Source organism: Onychostoma macrolepis, chromosome 10 (genome assembly GCF_012432095.1).
Source record: "Onychostoma macrolepis isolate SWU-2019 chromosome 10, ASM1243209v1, whole genome shotgun sequence".
Classification (NCBI taxonomy): Eukaryota; Metazoa; Chordata; class Actinopteri; order Cypriniformes; family Cyprinidae; genus Onychostoma; species Onychostoma macrolepis.
Genome location: NC_081164.1, coordinates 10,510,592 through 10,532,713, shown reverse-complemented (window position 1 = coordinate 10,532,713; position 22,122 = coordinate 10,510,592). Strand labels below are relative to the sequence as shown.

The 22,122-nt window shown below is 36.6% G+C and overlaps 1 long non-coding RNA gene across 1 annotated transcript in view; it reads right to left on the bottom strand.

The window, feature by feature from the left end:
* The window catches only part of LOC131547841 (uncharacterized), an 88,968-nt gene extending 67,167 nt beyond the window's left edge, over window positions 1–21,801 (bottom strand). Inside the window, exons 1-3 of the long non-coding RNA XR_009273031.1 lie at window positions 21,664–21,801; window positions 21,166–21,237; window positions 20,698–20,806 (exon numbers count right to left, since the gene is read on the bottom strand). This is a non-coding gene — a long non-coding RNA (uncharacterized LOC131547841). The remainder of the gene's footprint in view (window positions 1–20,697; window positions 20,807–21,165; window positions 21,238–21,663) is intronic.
* Between the last annotated feature and the right edge of the window lie 321 nt (window positions 21,802–22,122).

Genomic DNA, 22,122 nt, shown 5'->3' with positions numbered 1-22,122 from the left:
TCTACTTTAATATATTTTAAAATGTAAGTGTAAAATGTATTTCTGTGATGTCAAAACTGAATTTTCAGAAGCCATTACTCCAGTCTTCAGTGTCACGTGATCTTTCAGAAACCTCTCTAATATTCTGATTTTCTGCTCAAGAAACATTACTACTGCTTATTATTATTATTATTATTATTATCAGTGTTGTTGCTTAATATTTTAAACCGTGTAACTTTTTTTCAGATTTTTCTCTAATTAATGGAAATTTCAAATCGGTTTCTTTTTTTAGCAGTTTAACACATCCTTGCTTAATTAAAATATTCACTTAAATCTTTCTGACCACAAACGTCTTTAACAGTATTGTATGGGTTTAAAAATCTTCTCAGAACCAAAAGTTAACTTTTATATTCTTTTGTGTCATTTTTTTTTTTTTTCCAAACTTGACAGGTCCAGTGCCAATTAATTGCAATTACATGGAAAACAGTAATCAGAACATCTCCTTGTGTTCTAAGAAAGGTTAAGTAAATGTTATCAGAATTTTCATTTTTCGGTAGATCTGTTTCTCTAACAGCTTATTTAACCTCAAAATACATGATTTTTGACAGACAGCATCTGTACACATGTTCACTTCTTCCCAAGTTGACAGCAGAAACAAAGCAGTCGAGGAACATGTCAATCAAACATCCTTCATTCAGCAGAAGCAGCACAGAGCTAATGTACGTGAGTCAGTGTGCCTTCAGCTTGAGAAAGGGTGCTAATTATCACTGAATAGATGTTGTAAGAGCATTAAAGATTAATAAGACTCTATCAAACTTTAAATAAATGTAATATTCGGTTTAATCATGCAAGGTTTTTTTCCTCAGTGAGGCCGAACCCCATCACTTCTTCTCTCAGGGGAAGGTTGAACAGCTGTCTGCATCCTTAAGAAACATCCTCCGGCTGCAAGTTCACTGTTAATCAGACCGATAACCGTACTCCGTTCCCTAGAGAACTGCTGTTACACTGCTTCTTTTACAATCTGCTCCTGTAGAATGAGTTCGCAAAAATACAGCTTTCCTGGATCAATTTTACTGAGGTGCTGAATGCACTGAGGTCCAAAAGAGCATGAAAAGAAGAAAAATCAATAGATCAGGGATCAGCTAGGATGTAATACACTGCAAAAAATACATTTTATTAAATCATTTTTTTGTCATTCTTAAAGCAAGATAAAATTACCTGGGAAGCTAAATTTGGTAAGAAAATAAGACTTTTCCACAGAATGTGTCTTAAGTTCAGTTGAATTTTCTTACTTCATTGTTCAAAATTGATGAAATAGCTTTCCAGCGGCTCAAACAGTAGAGCATGATCCCAAGGAATCAGGAACTGAAAAATGCAATCCAAGTGACTTTGGATAAATGTGTCTGTCAAATACAATGTACTGTAAATAGGTTTTTTCCTTTTAAATGAGAAAAATGAATTTAATTCCAGTCTGAGTGTAACATAGCTGTATTTTTCTTAACACATTAGTTGTTTTCTTGTTTGTACACAATTAGTTGAAATGGATCTTATTTTAAGGATATTAACATAAAACAAAAACTGATACTGAGGAAAAAAAAAAAACATTATATCAAGGGCATCTAAGTACACTCAGAAAAAAAGGTACAAAAGTTGTCACTGGGACAGTATCCTTTCAAAGGGTGCCAATATGTACAATTTAGGAAATAATATGTACAATTTATTTATTAATATGTATCTTCAGAGCATTAATATTCACCCTTTACATGTAAATAAGGTACAAAAGTGTATCTCTTAAAAGGGTACCACCCCAGTGAGAGTTTTTGTACCTTTTTTTAAGTGTATGTGAGTTTTTGGGTGGGAGCAGGTGTCTGGGAGAGGTGCATGTGGACATCCGCACACAAAAAAAAGAAACACCCAGAATGACGAAGGCATGTAAGATGAACATTTATCCTACAGAGACACAGTCTGGCCTCACAGCCTTGATGGGGTACAGAGGTCAACCGAAATGCAAAGGAGAAAGTGAAATGAGAGGGAAAAACAGTTCCTTCTGATCCTACAGAGTAACAGCGCCCTCCACTGTAATCATGGAAGAGCAGACACAAAATTCTTAACAAATTTATCTCAGACAAATATCTCATTTTAAAGTACACATTCTCCTCCCCAAAATGTAATGTTTTAAAAATAAAAATTAAATTAAATTAATGTTTTTCCCACATTTGGTCCTTTTCTCAATAAATAAATCGATTCATTAATTATTAAAAAAAGGTGCATGTTGCCACAGCGGAGCATTTAAGGGAACTCTAATGTAAAAATATTTCATGGAATATAAACAAAGCTTTAATATACAGTACAAACAATAAATCATGCACAATCCCCTTGTCGTATATTTATATAGTAATACGATGGCATTCCAACACAATATCATTATGCAAATAACACATCACTGTGCAAACAGTGTTATTTCACAAAGAAGATAGGCTATTATGTATAAATAAAATATTAGCATAAAAACCAAATTATAGTGAGATGCATTATTACAACACTTTTAAAGAAAAATGCTGAGACAAAAAAAGCTGTGCTATTGTCTGAGAGTCTAAATGCACAGAGTGAATTTTTCCACAGGCCTGCGATTACACTTCCACCCAGAAAAGCTGAGCCTTTGTCGATAAATTATTGAGAGTAACAAAGATGTTTTTGAAAATCCTCTGCTGTTGAGTGCCATTTAATGTGATTTACAACCATCCACTGCTCAAAGAGTGAAGCTAACGGTGGTCTGTTTGTGAAGTGCACTTGACCTGCTGTGTCTGTGCTGCAGGGACATGCTATCTGTTTTAACTACACACAGAGGGAGGTGAGGCAAAAGGAGACAGGAGGTGAGACAGGGCGCTGGGAGATCCATCTCCCAGCATCCTCTTAGTAAATGAGCTCAGACTCCATTTCAGAAAGGCTCATGGCTGCTTTAAGTATTCCAGTGTCTCACACATACTAAAACATGAAATAAACAGAAAACATGGCACATAAACACTTCAAGATGGACATAGCTCATATCTAATAACGCTAACATGAGAGTTAAATGTTTGCGATGTCTTCAATGCTATTCTGAGATCACTGACCTTTCATCTGACATGTTTGGGTGCCATTTTGAAAAGGGCAGATGTGACCGTAAGATCTTTGTGCATACACAAAAACTCAAGTATTTAGAAGCAGTTCTGTCATGTTTTAAACAGTCCTCGTGCTCGTAGGTTTATAAAAACACATGTGGATTCACCTGTCTTTAAAAAGATACTTCACTCAAAAATTAAGATTGTGGGTTCATGCATATGTTATTATGCACTTGAATGCAATGTAAGTCACTTGGATAATAGTGCATAATACTCAGAACATATCAATCTGTAATAACAGAAAAAGCAATAGTGACCAAGTAATTAAAACAGTTACTCACACTTGTGTGGTGCATCATTATTGTTGGATCCAATAGTCGGCACAGCATCGTCTTTTACTTTCAATCTTTCTGGAAATCCTGCGTCAAATTTTGTCTTGTTTGTAAACGAAAAATAAGGTGAACAAAAGACCAAGTTCTTACTGGTCTGGCACTTCATTAAAAATAAAGTTAATCAAATAAAGTTTATTGTTTGGTTTTTGCATAGACCTGTGTTTGCCTCCCTCATTATTTTCACTTCATGCACGAATCAGTGGGCGGGACTAAACAGGCAGTGATGTAGAAGCAGGCGTTGATCTTCTCCTGTGGAGGCGTTGTTTAGTTACACTATAACGTCCTAAAGTGGCACATTCCACAACCTGTTGTTTTGGCAGATTGGCTTCAATATAAGCTGTTTTTAGACTAACAAGAAAGTTTTGAGTTCTGAAACTTACATCATATTTTTATGGTACAATGACCTCTTATGTGTCAAAAGAGGGAATTTTCATTTCTTAGTTCATTATCCCTTTAAGTGGTGATATGGTTAGAAATTGTGTATGTTAGATGTTGCATTTTGCTTGTTGCTGTTGCATTTTGCTCACAAGTGACTGCCATGGTATTGTAATTAGGACCTTCAAGAGTAAACATTTTAATGCCATTAAGACAAATGAAATGCCACCCATGAGCAAACACACTGTCTGTGGTACAAACATTAATGAGAAGTGCATCATAGCACAGCAGCCTACTTTTAAATGCATAAACGCAACCCAAAATGAAATATTCTGTCATCACATACTCCTCTTCATGTCCTTCTAAATTCACTTAAACACTCAAAGGTGTGTCATTAAAAATATATGCGGTGCACTGCTCACCAAGTGCTGCTCAGTTTCCAAGCAAAATGCGATGTATTGCTATTGTATTGCTATAACTAACTGAATATTCATTAAATTATCCCCTTTGTATTCTGCAGAAAAATAAGTCTGGAGTGACATGAGGGTCAGCAAATGATGAATTATCCCTTTAAAGAGGAAGTGAATGTGTCAACATGTTAACTACAAAAACAATTATGAGAATTAAACATTTTACTCATTTGACAGCCCTAATTATAATGCAGCAGAACTCAATTATAATGCCACAGTGCATAAAATAATACAAAGCAAACCAGGTTCAATGCAAGAAACCTTTATGAAGTTATGAGGAGAGGAGGTTGTAGAGTCACACACACACAAAGCTTGAATTGGTGTGCAGGGACCAAGTTCATATATCCCCAGGGAGCTTTTCTAAACAACAACTAGGCAACATCAAGAGAACACAATCTCCCAGAGTAGCGTGGCAAAGATCAGTCTTCCTGACAGCGCTGAAAAGACAAGCTCTGACCCCATCATACACCGAAAAAAAAAAAAAACAGCATGGAGCAAACTGCTGTAAAAGCCACCCTCCCAAATCACATGGCCAGACGTCTGTGACCACTGGGAGGTCATGGTCTGAACACAGCACTACGGCTAAAGGGTGCGCTGTTTCATCAATACTGAATCACAGATCATCCCAGCGTCCATGACAGCAACTAAAATGCCTTTTAATGGTCAGATGGACGGATATATATCACACGCAGAGCGTGACGGCCTTCAATTAGAGCTATTACAGGGCGGCAGGGATCAATATGGTGTCTGCCATGAAGGACAGGGACAGAGAAAGGATGAATCTGGTTGTCTACAAAGGTAGAGAGTGTACAGGGCAAGAGCAGGCATTCGGGAAAGCCTACTGAGTTAAAAGCGCAAGGTCCAAAATCACATGACAATTTACTTTTTTTTAATTTAAGCATTTGGCAGATAGTTTTATCCAAAGCTGTACATTTCAGAGTTGTGAAACACTTGAGACACCATTTTGGCAAAGATAAACTGTTCAAGGAATATTATTGGTTCATAAATGTTATATTACTCAGTCATTCAAGTCTGTTACACCACAAAATGTGCACAATATATCTGTTTAATATGATTTTTAATATGATTTAATACGGGGAAAAAAAAAATCACTAACTTGTTTTGTGTAAAGTTCTATGCAATGTTGTTGAACTTAAATAACATGCATGTTTTAATAGAAAAATCTAACTTTTTTATTATAAGCTTTAGATTTCTCCATAAAATTTGCACCATTAATTTAAATTGAAAGATCAAGCTCACTGTTCATGATGAGCGAAAAGTTTAGATGGTATTTTCTTTTCATCTTACCTCCGTATAATGTATATTAATGAAGTATGTAAAAGCGCAGTGCTGCTTTGTTTACAGCGGTAACCAAGAAACCGTGTTAGCGCTGCTTAGAGCTCTGCATTTCAGCCCGTGCCCAACGGGCCCCGACCTTTTTACGCCCCTAGGGCCGAGCTTCGGGCCAATTTTCACATCATAGTTCAGACGCGGGCCAGGCCTAGGGCCTGTTTTCGGTTTCTCCTTATTTTTATATTTATATTTTATATTTTTTATATCCTTATTTTTTTCACTTAGTGATGAAATGCAGAATGCGTGCCGTCGGCGCAGCTGAAGAGTTCTGCGTTCAGATGAACGCAATAGGCTTAAGCTTGCTGCAAAGCCCCAGCAAAAGTAATTACCATGAATGTGTCAGGGGAAAATAGTACGGAGATATTTGAATCATTTACTAATAAACTAGTGTTTTCTGAGTCCGTATCGCAAGGATGAAGTTGCCGATCCTGACTCGCTGTCTCCTCACTAGACGCACCTTTAGAGAGAACTGCATCTTTACTGATTATGATTCTAATGAAATTTTTATAATGAAATAATGAGTTTTTGTTTGATTTATTTTATTTCATCAAATAGTAATTTAAAGCTTTCTATAGATATATTTATTATGTCTGTGAGGCATGTATTCGCTGAGTTTCGGTTCATTATTGTGACGTTTAAACATTGTTATATGCTTGAACTGTTTTATATCTATAGATTTTATTTTAGGCAAGTCGTGATGATTTGAGAAGGCTAAACTGATCAAACATAGGCTATCAGCTCACTGTCTGCCGCTGGCCACTTGGTCGTTAGGCTACTTTAAAAAACTAAATCTTATAACGAACAAAAAATGCTCCAAACGTTTTTCTAAATTAACTTCAAAAAAAAAAATAATAATAATATAATCACTTTGCCATTACATACAAAACTGAACTATTTTAATAGCTGAAACAGTAGTATAAGCTGTTTTGGGAGAAGGGGAGAAAAGACGGGCTCAGGTCAGACTCAAGCCGGTAATTCTGATAAGCTGTTGGACAAGGGCCGGGCTAGGGTGTGAGCGTCTCGGGGCGAGGCGGGCTTAGGTCTATATTTGAGGCCCAAGCAGGGCTCTATCGCTTCTGTTCCAAAAGCGCCACCTGCTGTCAAGAGCATGAATTTGCATTCTCATTCAGCCCGTCTGCTGTTTTTGTTCAAATATGGTTTGTAGCAAAATATCACAAAGCATTCTGTTTTTGAAATTATACAATCTAATTTACATCAAATACTGCTCATGCTATATGTACCATGTTTGTTTGAATTGTGATTAAAATGCAGTGGTTCTGCAAGTGTTTCATGCTTTCTGATTAACATAAAGGCACAGCTAGGGAAAACCATGATAAACTGTAAAAAAAAAAAAAAAACGCACTACATGTACTCCATTTCATGTCCATATGAATTCACTTTCACACTCAAAGGAGTGTCATTAAAAAATATATGCAGTGCCTCACAAACTATCATGCAGGACTGGCATCTGAGTGTAGGAATAAATTCAAGCAGCAAAATGCAGGGTTTATGACAAACGGTCGTGCCGAAGCAGCCAAAATCTTTCCTTTTCTTTAGTCAATTTGCGTGATTTCTCTAAACCTGTCGCTAAGAAACAAGAGAAGAAAGAAAATAGCCTCGTTTAGCAATAAAGCCAATCTCCTCCCTGGCTGCTAAATTAGCTTTGGGTGAAATAGAGCCAGAGCTATTAATCTTGTGCAGAATTAATCATTTCCGATGAGTAATTTGCACGCTGCACCCCGTCTGCAGGCTAATAGAAAGCAGGGCGGGGAATTAGAACAGACAGGCGAATATTAGATGACGCCTCTAACGTGCATCCCATTTGGAAAAAGGCACTGACAAGGTGGCCATTAGTTTACGTCTTTAAAACAAACAAGGACAAGCATTAGAGAATTAACACTAATTCCATGTTAGATATGAAAAGGTTGCATTTGCTAAAAACTATCAGTGGGTCCTGAGGCACAAATTCACACTGATGAGATTTAGACTCTTGGGATGAACACCCAATGGATTTAATTAAGTATAAAATGAATCTACAGCAACAACAAAAAACAATAGACAGTACTTCTGTACATAAAATAGAAATATAGAGGGAACAGAAATTAGGAGTATGATCTATTATATTTGTCCTTCATAGTCCCCAAACTCCCCTCCTATCATTCTTCACCCCCAAATGAGAATCTTACTAACCCAGATTAGTTCAGTCTCTATGGTCTTACAAATTCACCATGTAACTAGGCCCAATTGAGCTAAGCAAAGCACCTCCACATTACTACACAGAAGCTTAGAGAATGCATTTCAATTGGTGATTATAAATGTGAGGATAAATATGTTGTAGATCATTGAAATACAAAGGATGAAAGAGACATTGCATTTCCTCGGCATTTAATCTAACAAAAATGTAGTTTGAATATATATAAGATATCTTGAATAAATATATGATTTCTGAAGGATCATGTGACACTGAGGTTTGTAGTAATGGCCGATGACAATTCGGCTTTGCCATCACAGGAATAAATAATAAATTACATTATAAAGTATACTAAAATAGAAAACTGTTATTTTCAAATGATCAAATAAATGCATATCAACACATAACTTTAAAGCCCAAAACACACTGCACGATTTTAGCAATTCTATGAGATCACTGCATGCCACACTGTGTGACATGGATTTAATAAACTTGACTACGACATGTGTGTAGATGGTACGATGAGGACACCTATGACTCAGACACTACAAAGCACGTTACTATAAAAGAATAAAACGTTATCAGCATGCACTAGTGGTAAACAAAAAGAGCATGATAAATCATACTTCAGCAGTTGTTTTTTTTTATGTGTGCTGCAGTGGAAGCAGCGAAAGAGGAAGGGATAAGAACTTGAGGTAAGCAGTTTTATGTTTTAGCAGCATGTCGCGTTGATTTCATGTCGGATTTTTACTGGTTGGTCAGTAAACGTGGCTCGTACCAGAAAACACACTGTGCGATGATCATGCTGTATCATAGGCTATCTTTGGTCACAAGACCGTGACAACGGCCGCCTTTGAACCTTTCTCACTGTACGACACAGGACCACCAATTAGGAGCCACGATCACAGAAATCACCATGATTGTTTCATGATGCCAATCTTTTGTCTGGGACAGCCGAAAATCGTGCAGTGTGTTTAGAGCTTAACTCTTAATTACTGTTATAATATCAAAGTTAAAAACTGGCAGAACGGTTCATTTTCATATACCCCACAGAAAAAAGCAAAAAGTAGCTATACATGAAGTATAAAAACATAATTCAATCAGGTAAATCTTTAAGGTAGTAAGCGGAAGTTAGAGAAAACTGTTTCTAACGTTTTAAATATGGATATTTTTCTAACAAAAATACATCGATTCACTACAGGAGGCCTTCATTCAGCTGTGTGTGCCACTGTTTATTATAGATGGTTGTGTTTTATTACACTTCTTTTGGAATGTTGAATGAAAATACCCGCCCACTGCCATTATAAAGCTTGAAAGAGTCAGGACATTTTTTTAAATAAATCCGATTCGATTCATCCGAAAGAAGAAAGTCATATACACCTAGAACGCTTTGAGGGTGAGTAAATCATGGGCTAATTTTTATTTTTGGGTGAACTAACCCAATAAATAAATATAATTCAGTGTCTATTTCAATGTGAAGCAGCTTTTTCCACATAGTCTAATGTTCTTTACACATAATTAAATGTTCTCTAATTCAAACTGTTGCATTTCTTAATTAGAGTAATGAAATTAACATTTAACTTCTACTCAGCCAACAGCAAGAAGGCTTGCAAAATAATGAAGAACAGATAAAAAGGATGGCCACAGTTGCCAGAAATTCACTGTTAAAATTCACTGTGACAATATGTTTGGTATTACATTGGTGCCTGTATGTTTTACAGCTTATAACCGTATTCAAAAATGGGCAATATTCGTATATGGATGGTACACAAGGTCATGCAAACAATAAAACAAACATACAATATAAATCAAATATATATTAAAAGACAAAACTATTTAAATAAAATATCACCATATGTACTGTGTCACGTTATTTCCAAATAACACAAATTTGTATTTTTACAGTAAAATTACATATAATGCAATGTTAAACCGTTAAATTGTTATTATACTGTAGTAGTTTTACAGTCTTTTTTCTGTGGATATACAATCTGTAAAAAACGAAAATTTATTCTGCATGATAAATTGCAGATATTGCATATTCTATACTATTTTTTAAATAAATTAAAAATAAAACACTAAAATTATAAAGTATTGGAAGAATATTACAAGCCAACAGGAAAAAGAATAACTGTTGCTTTTGTATTAAATAGGAACTAAAGATGACCAAATAAATTTAACAGATGTCGTGGTGGTTATGGCATCACTCTGAATCACTCTGATCACTCTTTCAATGCTTTATTGGGTGGTAGTTCTGCTCGCTTAATAAACAAACTACAGATGGTCCAAAATGCAGCAGCTAGAGTTCTTAGAACCAGGAAGTATGACCACATTAGCCCGGTTCTGTCAACACTGCACTGGCTCCTACTAAACATTGTATAGATTTTAAAATCTTGTTAATTACTTATAAAGCCCTGAATGGTTTAGCTCCTCAGTACTTGAGCGAGCTCTTATCACATTATAGTCCTCCACGTCCACTACGTTCTCAAAACTCTGGCCATTTGATAATACCTAGAATATCAAAATCAACTGTGGGTGGCAGAACCTTTTCCTATTTAGAACCCAAACTCTGGAACAGTCTACCTAACATTGTTTGGGAGGCAGACACACTCTGTCAGTTTAAATCTAGATTAAAGACCCATCTCTTTAACCTGGCTTACACATAATACAGTAATACGCTTCTAATATTCAAATCCGTTAAAGGATTGTTAGGCTGCATTAATTAGGTCAACCAGAACCGGGAACACTCCCCATAACACACGATGTACTTGTTACATCGTAAGAAGAATGGCATCTACGCTAATATTAGTCTGTTTCTTTCTTATTCTGAGATCACCGTTGCCACTCGATCCAGTCCGTATCCAGATCAGATGGTCACTGCAGTCTCCCGGATCCACTCCGTATCCAGATCAGATGGTCACTGCAGTCTCCCGGATCCACTCTGTATCCAGATCAAATGGTGGATCAGCACCTAGAGATGACCTCTACAGCCCTGAACGTCAGCGGAGATCAGGACACCTAGATGAACCCCAGAGACAGATCCCCAGTGAGGACCTCATCACCTAGACAGCCATCGGGACAAGACCACGGGAACCAAATGAGTCCTTTACAAAATCTGACTTTGCTGTAGTTGGAATTGAACTGCTGTTTCGTCTGGTCAGAGGAGAACTGGCCCCCCGACTGAGCCTGGTTTCTCCCAAGGTTTTTTTTCTCCATTCTGTCACTGATGGAGTTTTGGTTCCTTGCCGCTGTCGCCTCTGGCTTGCTTAGTTGGGGACACTTATTTTCCAGCGATATCGTCTACATGATTGCACAGATACTATTTAAACTGAACTGAGCTGGACGATGACATCACTGAATTCAATAATGAAATGCCTTTAACTGAATATTGAAAATATATTTCATTGTACACATGGGGTACTTTTTATCCCTGTGTTCACCAAACCCATCTTGAGTGTTTGCTGCTAAAAAGCTAATTTTTTTAGTTTCATCTGACCATAAAAGCCAGTCCCATTTGAAGTTCCAGTCGTGTCTGATAACTGAATATGCTGGAGTTTGTTTTTGGATGAGCGAGGAGAATTTTTCTTGAAACCCTCCCAAACAACATGTGGTGATGTAGGTTATGTTTAAGAATTTTTTTAAGGTTTTCTGACCCCAAGTCTCAACTATTTTCTGCATTTCTCCAGCTGTGGTCCTTGGAGAGTCTTTACTCTCCTTCTCACCGTGCATTAGGACGATATAGACACACGTCCTCTTCCAGGCAGTTTCGTAACATTTTATGTTGATTGGAAATTCTTAATTATTGCCCTGATGCTGGAAATGGGAATTTTCACTGCTCTAGATCTTTTCTTAAAGCTACTTCACTAATTTGTGAAGCTCAATTATCTTTTGCTGCACATCAGAAATATATTCTTTGGTTTTTCTCATTGTGATGGATGATTAAGTGACTTTGGCCTTTGTTTTCCCTCCTATTTATATTTCTGTGAACAGGATAATTTCATGTTCATAATCACCCTGGAGTGCTCAAAATTGTGAATATGAATGGGAATATACTTCAGAGATATTTTACTCATAATAATTTCTAGGGGTGCCAATAATTGTGCATATTTCCCCCCATTTTAAATTCTTATTATCCAATGAAAGGTTAGATTTTTGTGAATGTTTTAAATAAAAGATCAAAAGGATTAACAATGCAGATTAATTTTCGCAGCCTTCTTTGATCATATTTACCAAGGGTGCCGATATTTTTGGCCATGAGTGTGTATATATATATATATAAAAGTGTCAATAATCAGTGCTGTTTTGAGTATGCATGTGCATAATTGTATAAGAGAGAACCCACAAAGAATCAAACATGAAATTCAAGCCAATCACTAAGCTTTCAATTCAGCCACGTCTGGTGTATGGTGAAGATAAACCAAGATCAAGAGGCAAGATCTTTAAATGATGATAGGGAAGCAGAAAAAAAAATCTTTCATTTGACAGTAAAACCACACTGTCAGTTTCCCCAGCACTGTAAACACAGACACAGTGGCTCTAAGCGAAGCAAAAATGTTTCTCTGTAATAAGACATCAGAAGAAATGTAGGTCTCCTGTGATTTAAGCAAGCATTCAGTTTCTCTAATTATAGCTGAGTTTTACCAGTCTTTTTTCACTTTGGCACTGATGGGAACAATAACAAAAGAGTAACATTCAATTAGCAGAGAAGATTAAAAACTTTATCTGTCGTAATAGATTTAGCACAAAACACATCTTTGATTAGTTCAAATCAGATGGTCGATTACATATGTCTCATGGAGGATAAGGTTGCATGACTGTGAATGATATTAGGAGATTACAATCATACCTATATGAGTGTGTGATCCTGCATGTTATTACGGTCAGCAATGTGGGGAAGTCAAGCCCACATAGAAAAAAATTGATACTCTCCTAGTGGTATAAGAAGTTTAGATAGCAAGTGATGAAAGCAATCACACAGTATTTTAGGAGTAAATATTACGGCACTAAAGATAATGAACACTACAGACTTCATATTGCAGCTGTGTAGTGTATATTCACAGCCAATAATTGTATTTACACAGGGATGTGATGTAATTTACATGTGCGTAGTTGATTTTAGAGCCAAACGTCCTATTGTTTTATGACAAATACAAGGTTGTGTGATTTTAATTTCCATCCAAATCTCATCTCTGCAGCAGAGCAGCTATTTGGCATCCCAGTAGTGATTATTTTTATTAGTATATTCAGTTCACTAAACAAACTAAGCATGTCGCCCTTTGTAAAGTAGCAGTCGTTCTAAGATCAGTGTACCAGCTCTGAATCAATACAATCTCATCCAACCGGACATGATAGGCACAATATTCATGAAGCTAATTAATTCAGTTTCTTTGTTTTTCCTGATGTTTTCATGTGCAATCAAACCTGTTATTATGCTAATTCAGCTAATTAAACATCTTGCCAAATCGCAACAGTGTTTCCCAACAGTAAATTGCATGCAAAGGGAAAAATATGTAAAAAGCAGTTTTGAAATGTTCACCAAAATCCTAGCATGACTAATATCACTATTTGCATGGTCAGTGTATATCTGAATAACATACCTGAATAAAAATGTGGGTTGCTAAGTGGTTAATATCTGAGATAGGACTCAAAAGGTTGCATGTTTGAACCCACAAAAAGGGTACAAAGCTGTCACTGAGCTGGTACACCAGGGTAAAATGGATAAAAGATATATCTTTGAACATAATTTACCCCTAAATGGTACATATCAGCATTGCTACTTGTAGTCATGCATGCAGTGTGAAACAAGCCTAAAATATGATATTCAGAACAAGGTGTCAGATACGCCTGTGGAAATTCATAGCACTGCAAAGCAAGAAATCCCACAATTTATTTTGTAAATGAATACTAATCTAGTGTCAATTAATCCACCAACATCAAATATTTGTAGAGCTTCACCAGAAGTGTATTCTCAGTCTTCTCAGAAAAGCTAAGGTCTGACTTCCCAATCGCTCTCGAATAGGGCTTAACATTAGGTTGAGGAAGAAAGAGGGCAGGAAATAGCACTCGTTGGGTTCTCTGCGAGACGACGGCTGCACAGAATGTGCTGGAAGAGCTCTTCTCTCAGCTGGAGTCTGCCAGAGAAAGCGAAGAGTTGATCAAGACCCCGCGCAAGGCTGAAACCCTCCAGAATTCTAATGGAACACGATGGAGTGGAATGTGAATGAGAATGGAATGCCACTGATGGAACGGAACCGAAATAAATATTTCACACAGTGCCTCTCTGCCGGGAACAAATATTGATGAGGAAACGCCGGAGCCATCAATAACCGCTTTCCCTCAGCGGAGTCATTTAGCTTGACCCTGCGAATCTAAGCCATTTCATCCTCTGTAATAACAAGATTATGTCTCAAAGCACAAACACTATAATCTAATCTTTTCCATGAATTTTAAGTGTGAGAATGATAAGAAGTATGATTTGTTTTGAAATTGTTTGTTGAATCTGCTGCTCTTGGCTGCAGCATTACATGAAAAATAATCACGGGCAGGTCTGACCTCTTATTCTTTCAAAGCTCTGACAGGAAAAACATCATTACCGCCACCTTCAAGGCCAATTGATGTCTCGCTCCTCAAGCAACATTACACACCGCACGAGAGCTCGGAATTGAATTCTCACTGTCAAACTGCACAATACTCTCGTTTAAAGCAGCCAAGCTGAATCAACTCAGAGTTGCTTTTCATAATGGCACCATCTATTTATGTCAGGATTAATTATTTACATTTTGCATGAACCTGATGATTTCCTTCATTTACACTCAGTCAGCTGTGTTAGCTGGGTGAAGGAAACAGGGGCCGTGTAAACACTGCTAATAAATTAAGCTCAATTCCTCTGCCACATCGCATTTGCACCCATTTGCCTCTGATTGTGTTTGTTTACGTTCCATCTGGATGAAAAGGAGTAAGCGGGAAACGGAGGAAACTCTTTCACTGGCAGATCGTTAGAACTAATGAATTCTATTTCAGCGCCCTCTTCGTGCACCCCCTTCCCTCTCCTTTTTCCAAAATCTAGCCTGCTGAAAGACAAACCGCTTTTATGACTACCGCTTTTATGACTACATCTAGTACACTGGAAAAACATCCCATTAAATATATGATAAAAAAAAAACGGCAGCTGTGGTTGCCAGAAATTCACTGTTAAAATTCACTGTGACAATATTTTTGGTATTACATTGGTGCCTGTATATTTTACAGCTTATAACCGTATTCAAAAATGGGCAATATTCGTATATGGATGGTACACAAGGTCATGCAAACAATAAAACAAACATACAATATAAATCAAATATATATTAAAAGACAAAACTATTTAAATAAAATATAACCATATGTACTGTGTCACGTTACTTCCAAATACCACAAATTTGTATTTTTACAGTAAAATTACATATAATGCAATGTTAAACCGTTTTATTGTTATTATACTGTAGTAGTTTTACAGTCTTTTTTCTGTGGATATACAATTAGTAAAAAAAATAAAGAATTTATTCAGCATGATTAATTGCAGATATTTTGTCTAAATAAATAAAAAATAAAACACTAAAATTACAAAGCATGAAAATTCATTTTAGACTTACTGAGATTTACTAAAGATAACGTTAAGGTTTTTTAAGATTAACATAAAGGGATTGCATAACAATAACAACAGTAACTTAAATGTAAAAACAGAGGAATTTAGCATGAACAATAAAAATATTGTCCAAAACCTATTAATGAAAAAAAAACATAATATTGGCCGATAACCAATATGGTATGGATATGTCCCTGAAACATGTATCCCATTCCCTACCTCATTTTTCACTATTAACGTCTGTCAATAGAGAACATCTCACCATTTACAGAGCCCCGCACAGCTCATTTTCACCCACATGCAAACACACAAACAAGTTTTTCCACACACACGCTCATAAACCATTCTCAGAATATTCACACATTAAACAAACAAATACATGGGCAGAAACTGCACTCACACACACACGCTATCAGTGGAATAACCATAATTAGCTTTCAAAAGCAACTGATTAGAGTCATGATACTGAAAAGTCTTGGAGTAGAAAAAAGCAATCTCCTAATCAAGCATGAAAACAGAGTCTTTCAACCTCGTTTTAAACCTATCTGATTTTTCAAACCAAGGCAAAATGGCTCACTTCATCTGAACAGAAGAATCTATAGGTGGGCCGGCACTTGAGATATCAGCGTGAGTTTCTGAGAAGCGGACATAACGACATTGATTGGCAGCAGACAACACATAGGAGCAGCCTGTACATTTAAACCCAGACAGGAGGCCTATAAACAAGAGCAGAACAGCACAAAGAGTTCACTTGTTACACAGGAAGGTCAATGCCGAAACTGACTAGAAAGGAAAAGGAAAGAGGAGACAAAGGGAGGGCCATAAATGAAACACAAAGATGTTTTGACAGGGCTAATCAGCACCAAGCCAAGAGTTCACATTTGTCACGAAGATGAACTCCTCAGACTGTTTTACACAGGAAACCTAGGAGTAGTGAAGAGCTCTCTTGGATAGAGACTGCTCTAAATCTTTCAACACATTTACTTTGGCCAAGAGTGAAATGCAATCCTCTGTTGTCCAGCCATGGAAACAGCGTGACCTGGTCTGTCTGCGTAGTGCATTTACCTTCCCGTTTGTAGAATTGTAATTACAGTGAGAACTTCTGTAAAAACTTCTATTTACCAAACTTCGGTTTCCTCCATTTCGGATTCGTTCATTGTAATCTTAGGACATACCATAATTGAAAGAATTTGAAGACATATTTAAAATGATCCAACCACTTAACAGTCATTATTTACTCATTCCAAACTTGTATGACTTTGTTCTTCTGTGGAACAAAGATATTTTGTTCGTACAATAAAAGTAAATCGGGTCCAAACCAACACTGGACCTCACTGACTTTTACATTACCATACTGAAACACAAATATTGGAAAACTGTCCATTTTTATTTGGCCGAAAAATAAATAAATAAATAAAAATGCCTTTTCAGCTTTGAATAAAAGTAAAGACTTAACTAGAACACGACATCAGTGAAAGTCAGTAGGGTTCAATGTTGTTTTGGACAGCTCACTAGGAACAGAGTAAATAAATAATGTTGGAAATATGCTTTAAAAAGCATAACTGTAAAGAAACTGTGAGGTACAGACTATCGTCATGCACACACATACACGAACCTGAGCTTTGAGCCAAAGCCAATGTACAGCCAGACCGAATCCTATATATAATTCATCACAGAACCAGAGGTGTTCAGAGGTGAAACACACAGCGAGAAACAATGAGAAAGAGAGAGAGAGAGAGAGCGCACTTGAGACCAATCCTACCTTGCTATGATGTCCCTGTCTACAGCTCCATTATTACCTGATACCTGTCAGGTCATCTGATGCTGCCGCAGCACTCCACGAGCATCAAACCATGGCTCGAACCAGCCATCATTCAAACAACCTCAATCTCACAGCAGTCATTACACGGGTTAAAAGAGGCTTTACACACAGGACTGATGTATGGGTGTTCAAAATACAAAACACAACAGCGACTAAGTGCAAAAAGGATGGGGCTATTCAGGTTTCAAATGACTAAATTGTCTCCCTTTTCATCTAACTGACAAAAGAACAAAATATGATGGCTATATCAGAATGACCCAAACAAGGTTCTTCTATCAAATCATCTGATTTAGTAGTCAAATAATATAGGTTTTCAAAGGCCGATATTGACGCTCACATCAAGTGAATCCAGATACAACAATAACTTATATAATTCCATCCAATTAAAAAACGTACTGGTAATTTTCTACCGGACCATTGTTAAGTTTACCTACATGTCCTTTAAGCCTTAAACACAACACAATGCAATTCAAAACATGGGTAAAACTCCCGTGAATATCAATATGAAAAATTACTTCATATTAATACAGATTTTGCGTATACTTTACGTTTTACAGTATTACAATTTTAACCAGGATTAACTTAAAATTCAGTACTAAACTGACAATTTGAAGACACTAACTTTTGTTAGTCCAAGGAGTCACAGTTATTATAAAGTATCACTAATAATAAAATAGTGATAGATAGACACTATAAAAATCAAATAAATTACATATGGAAAGTATTCTGGATCATATGGAATAGTAGAAATGAATTGGTAATAAATGGAAACAAATATGTAATATTTAGCAAAATGACATGGAACAGAAATTACTTGAAATTAAAAAAGCAGATTTTTCCTTTTTTTTTTTTTTTATATTCTCTGAGGAAGGCCTAGTGCCAAAATGTTTGATGATCCTACTGATCCATTTGTGCTTTTTGGACAATAAAAATCTAGTCCTGCTTTTTTCAGCTGAAGTAATTACAATTTTTACTGATCTAGGAGGCACCTTAAGCATCAGTTGTGCGCAGTGATTTCACATTTTTATGGAACAAATTGAATTTAAATGTGATCATTAAAACACTTTTTATATTTATGAAAAGATACTGTACATCACTTGTAAACACAGTGGCCCAAAAAGCATTTGGACAAACTTAAATGAGTATGAATTCCACTGCATTATATAAACCTTTCTTTATTTTAAAGAAAGACACAAGCAAGCTTCCAAGCAAAACATGTTTAATTCAATGATGTTCATTGTCCAGCTGCTTTTTTCAGGCCACTGCATGCATCATTTGATATTCCATTTTGTCTACATACACACTTTGGATATAATGTTCATAGAGAATAAACATAAGGTTTTCACCGACAGGGCGATAACATTCAGCACTACTAAGACTGCCTTGCTTTATGAGGATTCACTAGAAATTCTCTCCTGAGAAAATCAAACAACCAACATTTTGCTTCAACCCTAGACGTGCAGTATCTATCCATGTGGAGAACGAGAAAGGAACGTTCAAGAGAAGATGAAGACACAGGCACTCAAACAGCCCCTCAGAGCGACAGAGAGCATCTTTACACAGCATTGACATAGCACGTTAAAAAGAGGAAACGTGAGCAAACAGAGGAAAGGGAGGATGGAGAGATAAAGGGAAGCGATATGCTGTATTTAATGAGGTGGAGGAAGGCAGAGAATGGAAGCCTACGAACAAATACACCTTCATCTATCTGCCTGCCCATCAGGGTTTCAGAAAGAGCTCAGAGAACGCTGAATGAGAAGAGGAGAAGTGGCCATACTGGATGGGAATTTAAACAACCTGCTGTGATATAGAATTTACAGCTGTGGAAATCTGAAGCAGCCCATTTCATCTCCTCTGTCCCTGCTGTGAGGAACCAGAAGTTGATTTATCTAAGCTTATTATTATTGATTATGTAGCAGGGAGCAGGGATAATTGTAACACTTGTGGTTTTTGTTCATTTATTCAGGAAATGCTTAGCCTAAAGCTTTGAAACTTTGCCTCAAACACTGTTGACACACCAAATTAATTGAGTCAGATGCAATTAAATTACAGTGCATGTACAAGTACACGTGGGCGAATGTTGTAGTCAGTTAACGGCAGTAAATGTAAAAAAACTAAAAAATAATAAATTTAGTAATGTTGGCCAAAACAAAATCCTCAAACACCACACACATCTTACGGAAAGTTAATTAAGGACAGTCTTCATTTTTTTTTTTTTCCATCAATGAATCAATTACATAGTGCAAACAGTGTAGTCTGATTGACTCACAAACAAACCAAATCTTTTAAGAAAACATTAAAATAGCGGTTTGAATCAATGTGATGATTTCTTATATAACCTGCATTTGTCAAGCTAGTTACCGATTCAACAAGATGACATAACTACTTGAGGGTGGAATATTTTATTATATTTCAGGATGTATGGATGGGATATTTTGTGCATACAGCTACTGAATCAAGAGCTTGTGAATCAGACTTGAATCAGGAAATGTGTATACCCAGCCCTATCATTAATTCATTCATTAAAGTTAAAGAGCTAATGTTTTTATAAATATTAGTAAATCAAGTTGAAACAGAATTAAACATGCTCCAAACACACAGTGAAAGGAGACAGAGAGCACATGGTGTGACTGAAGAGGGTCCACAGATTGCTAGGATTCGCATTGAATTTGGGCAGGATTATCGAATGCTGTTTGTTGAGACCCATTTAAATTGAGAATTAAAAATGGGGGTGAATATGTGTGTGTACATAAGGAAATGAGAGTGAGAGAGAAAGAGAAAGTGTGAGGGCCACAAAATCCTTCAGCACCCCCCATTAAAACCCTGTGTGTGATTATGGAAATGAACACTACTTATAGATCCCAGCACGGTTCATTGATTTTCTGATGGTCGACTCCTCAATCCAAGACAAACTCCATCTCTGCCAAGACAAGCAGGCCGACAGAACCCCTGCTTTCAGCTCGAAATCCAAAGCTACTGCACTCTAGAGTGGCAATAAAGTGCTGTTCTAATTCCATTCATGTTCAGAGATATTTGTGCCATACTGTATAATCCAATCACATCGCCTAATTACATTTGCATTTATTTTCTTGGCAGGTGAAAGCCAAAGCAACCTGCATATGTTATGTTGTGGAAAGTGCATATGTTATCATAATTACAGCAGGTAGCTAAGGATATAAATGAAGACAAACAAAATATAGCACCAGAGGATGTAAGAATAAAACAATAAAGATGTTAACTTCTGTGAACCTCAACATATTGCACTTAGTCCAACCTGATATGTAAAGGCAAACCACTGCAACACATTGTTTTAGCCTGTGTTGTAGGTGTATTTGAACAATGCAGGAATACCTCACGCAAAAAATGTTAATTTGCTGGAAATTTACTCACCCTCAGGCCATCCTAGATTAGTTATTTCATCATCGAAAGCATTACATCACTTCTTCACCAATGGATCCTCTGCAGTGAATGGGTGCCGTCAGAATGAGCGTCCAAACAGCTGATAAAAACATGACACTTATCCACAAGTAATCCACATGATTCCAGTGCATCCATTAACAGCTTGTAAAGCAAATAACTGTGTTTGTCATAAACAAATTCATCCTTAATATGTTTTTTTTTCTTTCTTCAAACCGTTGCTTCGGACCTAAATATGAGCTCTTAATCCACAATATTGTTTTCTCCAAATGAAACAAAATGCAGAACTCAAACAATGACAGACTTTAAAAACGAATTACAAACTAATAAGCAGACACTGAGAGGAATCATTGCACATCAAATTCAGAAAAATATGGTTTTTAATAGCTCATTCCTGAATATGATTATATCCATTACAGCACAAATTCAGAAGTCACCAACCTGTATGAAATGGTCTTCAGCAGGTATTCTGCAACAGTGAGCTATCCTCCAATTATTGGTTGTTTAAACTAACTGTGAAAAATTAAAACGTATTGAACAAAAACAACCAGCAGCTGTTTCACTTACATCAAATTTTCAAATGTAGGCATATCAAGTAGCCTATATGACTTTGTACATCAGTAATGATTATTATCGACTAAACGTCTTTGCAGCATAAGTAGGTAAATATACGCATGTTATCAGAAACCAGGCCTAAAATGCACCCGTTTTATATCTAAGGACGATAATGGCTCTATGGCCTAATACAAGCGCAATCAAAACGACGTTTTTAGTGTTGTTGCCCTTAACACAATATTGACGGGTGAACAGTACCACCCAGTGGCCACAAGTGTAACTGCATCTGGTAAGTGGAGTCTGCTCATCTGGCAGATTCAGATCAAAAATTCATGTTGAATCCGTTTCTTAAACCCCACGGCTCATCTTTAATTCAAAACCCACCTGCTTGGTTTTTTACGTTACACTCCTGTCTGAGGTGCTCCGACAAATCTTCAGCAATGCTGCTGCTGGTAATCTAAATACTGAAATATTCAGGAGCCGACTGGGAGTCGCCTGCTTCACCAGGTTTTTACTTCCGCTGACATGCGCAGGTGAACATGAAATCTATTAAGAGTCTTATGCGTTTTGGGACTTGAGCAAGAAGGCTGAATGAAGAATGAATCTTATAAATGCAGTCACCTTGATTTTAGGTCCGACACTACAGGGCTACAGTCAAAGCAAAATTTAAAATAAACAGAAAATTATCTCCTTTTATTGTAATATTTTTAAGATAGTACATTGTTTTTACATTCATTCATTTAACATTTTATTCTCTGGAAAATTAAACCATTGATTGCAGATTGTATTCACTTTTGTACATAATGATGGACAGCTATTTAGACCTGATTGATTTGGGCTTAA